Here is a 9,530-nt window from a genome sequence, read left to right as displayed (position 1 = left end):
ACGCACGCACGCACGCACGCACGCACGCACGCACGCACGCACACACACACACACACACACACACACACACACACACACACACACACACACACACACACACACACACACAGTAATCATTGCTATAGTGTTTGTTCAGTAACAGTGTTAAATAGCTCTATATTGTGATAGTAATCATTCATATTTAAACCAGTTGATATATATTTAAAGTGGCAGCAGGCCTACAACCTTAAAATGCACTTGCAAAAAATGATTACAGCTTCCAACTGTTGACTTGCCTTAAAATGACTTGAATTAATTTTGGGAGGGTTAAAGAAAGTTATATTTGAAACTTTAAAATATCTAAAACTTGCCACAAAAAGTTCGGAAATCTAACTTTGGTCGATTATATCTCCCCTTAAAAAAACCCAAATGGTATTATGTTTTATATCATTTTTATCGTCGTTGATATGTCACCTTTACAACGGAGTACAGCTTGTAAGCATCGGGCATTCGAGGCATGAGCTACACAGCCAAACATGTGGGTAGCGCCGACCAGAATTTTGCCAAAATGGCTTGCAATATACTGTTCTGCTGGCATTTACTCTCGTTTTGGGCTTCCCTGACACTGAGCTTAACATTAATAAAGTGTAAAAATTGCCAATATGTGTTGTTTTTTCTTTTCCTTATTACTGTGAGAGAGTGCAATCATTCAATGCCCCAAGTAACAAAGGTGAAGACCAAAAGAACAGTATTGCAGGCCTGCCAGGCCATTTTGACAATTTTTGGAGGAGCGCTACCCACACGTTTGGCTGTGTTTCTCATTCCACGAATGCCAGATCCTTACAAACTGTAACTCATTGTAAAGGTGACGAATCAACGATAACAATAATATCAAACACAATACCATTTAGCACAATTAAAGGGGGGATATAATGGACCAAATGTTGGCAAATTTTGGGTCAGCGCAACCCACACGTTTGGCTGTGTAGCTCATGCCTCGAATGCCCGATGCTTACAAGCTGTACCTCGTTGTAAAGGTGACAAATCAGCAATGAAAATGATATAAAACACAATACCATTTGGGTTTATTAAAGGGGAGATATAATCGACCAAAGTTAGATTTCCGAACTTTTTGTGGCAAGTTTATAAATGTAAAGATCACATCCCACCACTTTTTCACATCAACATTGGCAACACCTGTCCTGAAGTGAGTGAAAATGACCACTAGGGGGCAGCAAAACCCCAGTTAGAGAATAGGTAAATAGAACCAAATGGACCCCTAGGTCTGTAACTCTGAGAGGGTACAAATGGAACTATATGGACCCCTAGGTCTGTAATTCTGAGAGGGTACAAATGGAACCAAATGGTCCCTACAGTCCATGTAGTTCTATTTGTACACTTTAAGAGTTACACAACAGACAAATAAAATCAATAATAAATAAATACAGTCATTCATAAAATGTTATGTTTGTTTGAATAGTTTTGACATGATCAAAGGGGATGATGTGCAAAAATAATAAATAAAGGGTTGCCTAACAACCAACTAGCCAATCAGGATGTGACCAAACCGTCCCTCAGGACAATGGGATACCTCAGTCTACACAGAGCATGTGGAGCTACTAGACTACAGTCATTTATAAATCAGTATGAATGTGTGTGAATCTATAGATCTATGTTGTGGAGTCCACTAATGATGCAGTGTGTGGACACACCTTGAAACAGGTACGTTACACACATGTTTCATTCATTACAATACCAACTGTTTGTTATTGTCAACAACAACACATGTTTCATTCATTACAATACCAACTGTTTGTTATTGTCAACAACAACACACATGTTTCATTCATTACAATACCAACTGTTTGTTATTGTCAACAACAACACATGTTTCATTCATTACAATACCAACTGTTTGTTATTGTCAACAACAACACACATGTTTCATTCATTACAATACCAACTGTTTGTTATTGTCAACAACAACACAGGAAGAGCTTCATGAATGAGACTAGAACAGTGGTTGTCACTTTGTTTGGTCTCAGGTCACCTCTGTAAAGAACTGTTTCATCCACCACAACCCCTGAGTTACATTGTTGCTTTATAGATAGTCAGGGAATATTATCAGAATACCTGTCAAAGCTGGGAATAAATTCCTTACCAAACATATCTAACAACGTTTGAAATTCAAAATTCCTAGGAGAATCTTTGACAGCTAGGGTAATTCTGGGTCTCATTCACTTACTATAACTATACTATAAGGGAAAAAATGACTCCCAAAAAATATGCTTTAAGTGGGATGTGAGTAGAATGGGATCACTTCACTTTTCGAGGTTTGATCCTGTCAGGAGGGGAAACCACTTTACGTCATGTTGTAGTACTCAAAGGACTACAATTTGCCGGAAATTTCAAACCGGATTCAATTTTAATCCAAAATAATTCCCCTGCGCTCAAGGACATACTTTTAGGGCCTACCTTATAAACTCCTTGATGCGGCGTAGTTTTGCTTTTGAAAAAATTGTTTGGGATATGCATCTTTTATTCCACCTCGTAGCGACTGGCAAGACTACACTACACATTTTAATAGGGATAGGGGAAACAAACGGAGGGAACCAAAACAAAGCGACGCCGCTTCTTCGGCTTCGGCTTTAATTATTCTGAATCCATTGTAAGCATTTGTTTTGCATGAACGCACACACACACACACACACACACACACACACACACACACACACACACACACACACACACACACACACACACACACACACACACACACACACACACACACACACACACACACACACACACCAGGCTTGTCAACTCTCCTGGATCTCCCAGGAGTCTCCTGGATTTTGACCCCATCTCCTGGCATGCTCCTGGATTGGCAAATCTCCTGGATTTCTCCTGGATTTGGTATCAAACTCCCAAAATTCACCAGAACACAGGAAATTACATCTACTATGTTATTTTTTTCTGGGGGAGGACCCCCAGACCCCCCGCTTTAGGGGTGGGGCAATGCATGCAAGAAAGATCATACAGATATTCACTTAAGTAATGACTTAAAGATGAGAAGTCATTATTAAAGATGTCCTTTGCTTCAGTCATCAAATCTGTACACCTACATTTGGCATTTTAGGCTGAAATTGTACCCATGCTAGTAAAGCAAGCCTGATAAAAGTATCAAACATGCACAAAATTCACCACAACACAGGAGATTAAATCTACTATGTTAAAAAAATTCGGGGGGAGGACCCCCAGACCCCCCGCTTTAGGGGTGGGGGCAATGCATGCAAGATCATACAGATATTCACTTAAGTAATGACTTACAGATGAGACATCATTATTAAAGATGTCTTACTTTGCTGCATCAAATCTGTACACCTACATTTGGCATTTTAGGCTGAAATTGTACACATGCTAGTAAAGTAATCCTGATAAATGTATCAAACATGCACAAAATTCAACAGAACACAGGAAAATATATCTATTAATACGTTTTGGGGAGAGCACCCCCCAGACCCTGGTTGGGGAGTTCCGCGCACCCCCCAAAAAATAAATCTCCTGGATTCTGACAGTCCAATGTTGACAACCCTGACACACACACACACACACACACACACACACACACACACACACACACACACACACACACACACACACACACACACACACACACACACACACACAGGCAAGCTCTACACCACAATGGCATTGCACGCAAACATTCTTCTTTTACCTGCAGGTGGCAGTGCTGTAACATGAACACATTATCCCAGGCAGCAAAGCGTAGGCTATCAAAAGACGAGGCTTACTCAATTTGAAATCCTCCCTGTGATAAATCATTCCATCCCCCAAACAGAGCTATAATCAAATTAATAATACATCCATTTTCTACCTATTATGTTTTCTTTCTCTTTTTTTCCCCCCCTCTAAAAAGTTGGATCCGTAAATTAAGATTAAACTCCAAAGCTCCGTTATATTTCTGAATTATTGTAAGTAAACCTCTCTGCACTTTTGTTCTTTTTCTTCCTGCTTCTTCCTGTAATCCTATTTAATTACCCTGCAGGACTCCATGTGGCTTATTTAGGGAGCAAAGTCCAAGATTTCTAACTAAAGCCCGAGTTGTTGTACCGGGAGGGAAAGTCTAAGTCTCTAATGAACCCCAAATCCATTCAACAATATTTGTCTAGCCAGGGGCGTCACACCAAATTCTGGGCCCTGGGTACAAGGATTCAGAGCGGGCCCCCCATGAATGTTCTTCATAGGGGGAGGGGGTTTAACCCATTTAGACTGATTATTTATTACGCATTATTTTTTGCTTTAACTATTGAAAAAATGGTAGATATACAAGCTCACAGCGTGCTGCGAGCTTGTAGATCTGCTATTTTTCGAAAATATATTTAAAAAAAAAAAAACCTATGTTTCTATGTCAGTGGTGCTCAAACCTTTTCATGTGAAGGACCCCCAAAATGATATTTATTTGGCCACGGACCACCATCTCAAAATATGTAATTCCAGGGACCCCCCTGAAGCAAAATTTGAGTTACAAATATGTATATAAAAAAACATATATTGAAAGATTTGCACACATTTTAACGACTTTTTCCACTGCTATTGAACAATAGCAGATATACAAGCTCACAGCGTGGCACCGAGTGCCGCACTGTGAGCTTGTATATCTGCTATTTTTCATTAGCTAAAAATAATTAGGGCCCCTCCCTCCACATTGGGCCCTAGTAACTCAGTCCCACTCCCCCCCACCCTTCCCCCCCTTGTGACGCCCCTGTGTCTAGCCAGGGCTTAGACTGCATTGTCAGATAGTCCTCTGTAGGATTCATTTTAAAAGGTTTCTCCTGAAAAAGCCATTCTTTCAGTGATGCAATTAAGTATTCCAGATAGATTTCCTCGCACTATTTCTCATCTTCTGCTCCTTCTGTCTTGTAGAACGAGCATTCAAGGATTATTGTGTTGTCTTGTCCGGCTGCTGTAATTGTACCCCATGGTCCCTGAACACAGTAAACCTCTCAGACAATGTTGGAGCAGCAGCCCTGGCAAAAAGTGTTAAATATGGGGAGTTAAATGCACCCTGAGGGGGTTTGGCTGTGTATGCTTGTGTGAGTTAAATCGGGTCTTTTTTCAGGCCAAGGACCCCCTAGCTGAGAGAGAGAGAGAGAGAGAGAGAGAGAGATGAAGCAGGGACCCCCATAATATACTGTAGCTTCTCTTACAGTTCAAAGGGCCTAATTCCACGGCCACATTCAGAGCCGCAGACCCAGCCACCCACAGTCATAGGTAGTAGGCGGTCAATGGTAGGCCTCACCGTTCGTAGGCTAGGAGCCGACGCGTGCGTGCATGGGGATCGAGCATGCATGTGGATCTTGCTGTCTTCACAGTTCACACAGCTCCTCCAACATCAGTGGTTCAAACTATTGGTCGCGAGAGTCGCTACCCAAAGTGGGGTCGCGGGAAGGTGCCGTTGGGGTCCCGTATTGGAGCCGACAATAGCCACTTTAAGCAGATGACGGCTTACGGCAGATGGCAACGGTAACCGGAAATGATCAGCGCTCGATAGATCAACCTGCTGCCATCACAGCCGTCTCTACTTCGCCAAAAGCTCCCTTTCCACGTTGCGCCTAAAACGTCTGCTGTATAGACGCGTCGCCATGGGAACCAAAGCGTTCAGTAAAAGGGGGTGGGACCCTGTCGCCAACTGCAGTTTGCTTAACGATTTTGACTGCTGCGGCGATTACGTCAGAGCAGCCGTACTCCGCCTGGCGCTGCCGTCCTGAAAATTGTCAAGCTTAAACTGTCTACTTTCACCTCAGTACTGTAGTACATCACCTCAACGTAAGATTGCACACGACATTCAGACACGTAATATGAAATAGATAAATATAAATAGTAGAAATGAGCTGGGGCACACAGTTGTATACCATTGTGTTGCATATTAAAAATGTTCATACAGCTTCACAGACTTGTTTGACAAGTAGGCCACTGTCAATGTGTAACGTTGTGTTGGATTCAGGTTAACTTGTATTTTCAACAGTTAACCACTTAAACCCTAAACACTTGGAAATATATATATAATACTTGTACTTGGGCTGCTCTTTATTTCCCCCCCCTACATCAAATCCTTTTGCTGGAAATAGCCAATCTACAAGCTCACAATGTCTCATGCTTCACAGCTCAGTAGGTGTAACGGTCGCTGTAAGGCTGTGGTGTTTTGGTATTTTTTATTTACCTTTTGAATAAGGTTTTGATGTTATACATTGTCTTTATTTTAAGGGTATACTGTCTGTGAAATAGTGCCATCTGTAGGTGCACTGGTCTGTGGGGTGCAGGCCAGGTGCCCTAATCACTGCTTACTCAATCAATGCTTACTTATTTCACCTGTCGGCCTCTGGGTTTGTCAGAACTGCTCTGTTTGCAGAAGAGGAAGGGAGTCTGTCCCGTGAGGGGGTCTCTCTGTAATAATTTAAAATAATAAAAGAAGAACTAACACTCCTGAATGTGTTCTAGCAGAAGGCGAACACGGTATGTTACCTGTTTGTTTGTCTACATACTGTTGCTTTAATTTCATTTGTATTATGTGACCTTGAAGTTCATTGTGATCTGGACATTTCATTCACTCGTTTCATGGTTGATGGACATTAAAAAGAACACTAAAAACGGACATTTAAAAAGACAAGGACAATGATGTTAAAAATATTTCATGTTTATAATTTCTTGTTTAAAAATATGTGTGTTTGTTATGTGAATTCATTTACAGTTTTCACGTGGTCCCGTGGGGCAAATAAAACAACTCTACGTGATCTCAGTATGCTGCGTGGCCTTATTCTGCACTACACTACAGTTCAGGGGCTGTTATAGTAGCGGTCCATAACTTTATCTGCTGTGGTAGAGCAGGTCAGGACTTGAGCTTGTAGATCTGCTATGTTCTGCTCGCGGTTCCCCTCAGAATAGGGATGCTATAGGGTTCAACTGGTTAATGTAAGAAGAAAGCCTCTCAGGTGCAATCAGTAGTGATTGGGCATGTTTTTAAATGTTGTATTGCTCCAAAAATGATGTTTTAGCAAATTCAACATAAACATGGCAGAACCAGGGCGGGACAAGGCAGAAGGAGCCTTCTGGTTGGTCAGTCTGGGCCCAATCAGAAGGCTGACAAAGGGTGAATTTCACCAGCCAAAAAGAAGAAGAAGAAAAAGAAAGTAGGTCATGATATACAGTATCCTCATAGGGTCACAGACTTAGAACACCACAGCTCAGTGGGGGTCCATAACTTTATCTGCTGTGGTAGAGCAGGTCAGGACTTATAATGGAGAAGGTACAATTTCAGCTCCGAGCAAAGCCACTTGCCCTAGATAAGGTATTCTCCTTCATTAACCCAACCCTGGGCCTACAGATATGTGCATGGAGGGAGATGTTGAGAGCCCCGGAAAATGATATTTATAGACCAACAGAGAAATAATATATGCCTAAAATCCAAAAATAGCCAATGGTAACAGGTGGCAAGACACACGAGAGTGGTTTAGTTTACCATTAGACTGGCGGGGAAGGGTGGAGCGCCCATTCTTTATGATGGTTGAAGTGTTCCGATCAGGGGTGTTGCACCAAACTCTGAGTACAAGGATTCACTGCGGGCCCCCCATGAATGTTCTTCATAGGGGAGGGGATTTAACCCATTTAGACTGGGAACGCATTATTATTACGCATTATTTTGTGCTTTAACTATTGAAAAATAGATATACTTAAGCTGACAGTGCGGCACTCGGTGCTTGTAGATCTACTATTTTTGAAAAATCTTGACAATTTGTGCAAGTCTTTAATTATTTCAAATCCTTAAGGTTTTTTTGAAAAACCTATGTTTCTATGTCAGGTGGTGCTCAAACCTTTTCATGTGAAAATGATATATATTTGGCCACACAGACCCCCATCTCAAAATATTTAGTTCCAGGGACCCCCAGAAGCAAAATTTGAGGTACAATTGTTTGCTTAAATAATACATATATTCAAAGATTTGCACACATTTTCACGACTTTTCAAAAATAGCAGATCTACAAGCTTGCCGTGCCACCGTTGCCCCTATCCATGCCAAACTTTGAACACACACTCCTTGGCTGCCAAACCACAACCTCATTTCTCACATGGCCCACTTCTAGCGCCACCATAAGGCCAATTCTTGCAATACACATTTGTGGACACTGCTCCTACAGATTTTGCCCTAAAATCACGCAAAGCGGTACACAGTATCTCTAAAGTCATGTCATCAACATTGCCTTCTAAAGTTTGTGTATGCAACCTAGACGGTCGCTTATCTCTCGGTTAGGGAGTCTTACTGGTATATTGTTGTATTACCTTGCTTATTGTATTGCTGTATGTATCACCGTGCTTATCGTAAGTCGCTCTGGATTAAGAGCGTCTGCTAAATGCCTGTTTGAATAGACGGCACATTTCATGTTGGCCGTCCAGAATATTTCATTAAATGAACTGAGAGTCACTGAAGGATCTTTGAAACCAACAATTCAGCACTTTTGAGAAAGAACAGAATGGAGTCTTTCAGTAGGCTAGTAAAGACCCAATCATTTTTCTCCCCCCCTGCCTTCACATTGGGGCTCATTGTCAGTGGTATATCATTGGCTGCTATGGGGGAAATTACTATTCATTGAACTATTCACTGGAGAACATTTGCAATGTGTAATGAAAGCAGCAGACAGAAGGCCTGGTTGTACAATGCACTTCGGTTTGGATCTGCGTTTGAACATGAGGGGAATTTACTTTGCAGACATGGTTTGTGATACAGTATGCCTCTCCTCTCCTCTCCTCTCCTCTAAAAGTATTACTGTCAACATGTACTTAAAGTACCAAAAGTACTCGTTATGCAGGATGTCATTTCACAAAAAGAAAAAAACGTTGAAAATAGCAGATCTACAAGCTCACAATGTGTCGCATTGCGACGCATTGTGATCTTGTAGATCTGCTATTTTCAAATGGCCGAAATGTTCATAGGGCCGAAGTGGTTAATGTATGTTTTGTAATAATAATCAAAATCTGCAAGTACTGTAACTAGTAACTAAAGATTTCAAATAATTGTAGTGGAGTAAAAGTAGGTCTACAATATTTGGATCCGAGATGTAGTGGAGTAGAAGTAAAAGTATTGGGCAACTGGAAATAGTCAAGTAAAGTACAAATACTTCAACATTGTACTTAATTACAGTACTTAAGTAAACTACTTACTTTGGTTACTTGGTTACTTTACACCACGGCACTGACTGTGCACAACATATGTTGAACACACATTCACTGCTGTGTGTCCTTGGTCGATCTCACCCTGGCACCGCGGAGAGGTGTGTGTGTGTGCGTGTGCATGTGTGTGCGTGTGCATGTGTGTGCGCGTGTGTGTGCGTGTGTCCTTACTGATCTCATGAGAATGTGTGGAATGTTGAACCACTACACAGTGTGACGTCACACAGTGGAGAAATGTTCTCTTGGAAGCGTGCTGCTGTTGAACTTATTTATCTTGGTATCCGATCGCTGTAGGCTCACAGTTT

The sequence above is a fragment of the Nannobrachium achirus genome (assembly GCF_963921795.1).
Source record: "Nannobrachium achirus genome assembly, chromosome: 23".
Taxonomy (NCBI): Eukaryota; Metazoa; Chordata; class Actinopteri; order Myctophiformes; family Myctophidae; genus Nannobrachium; species Nannobrachium achirus.
Note: the sequence above shows the minus strand (reverse complement) of the source record.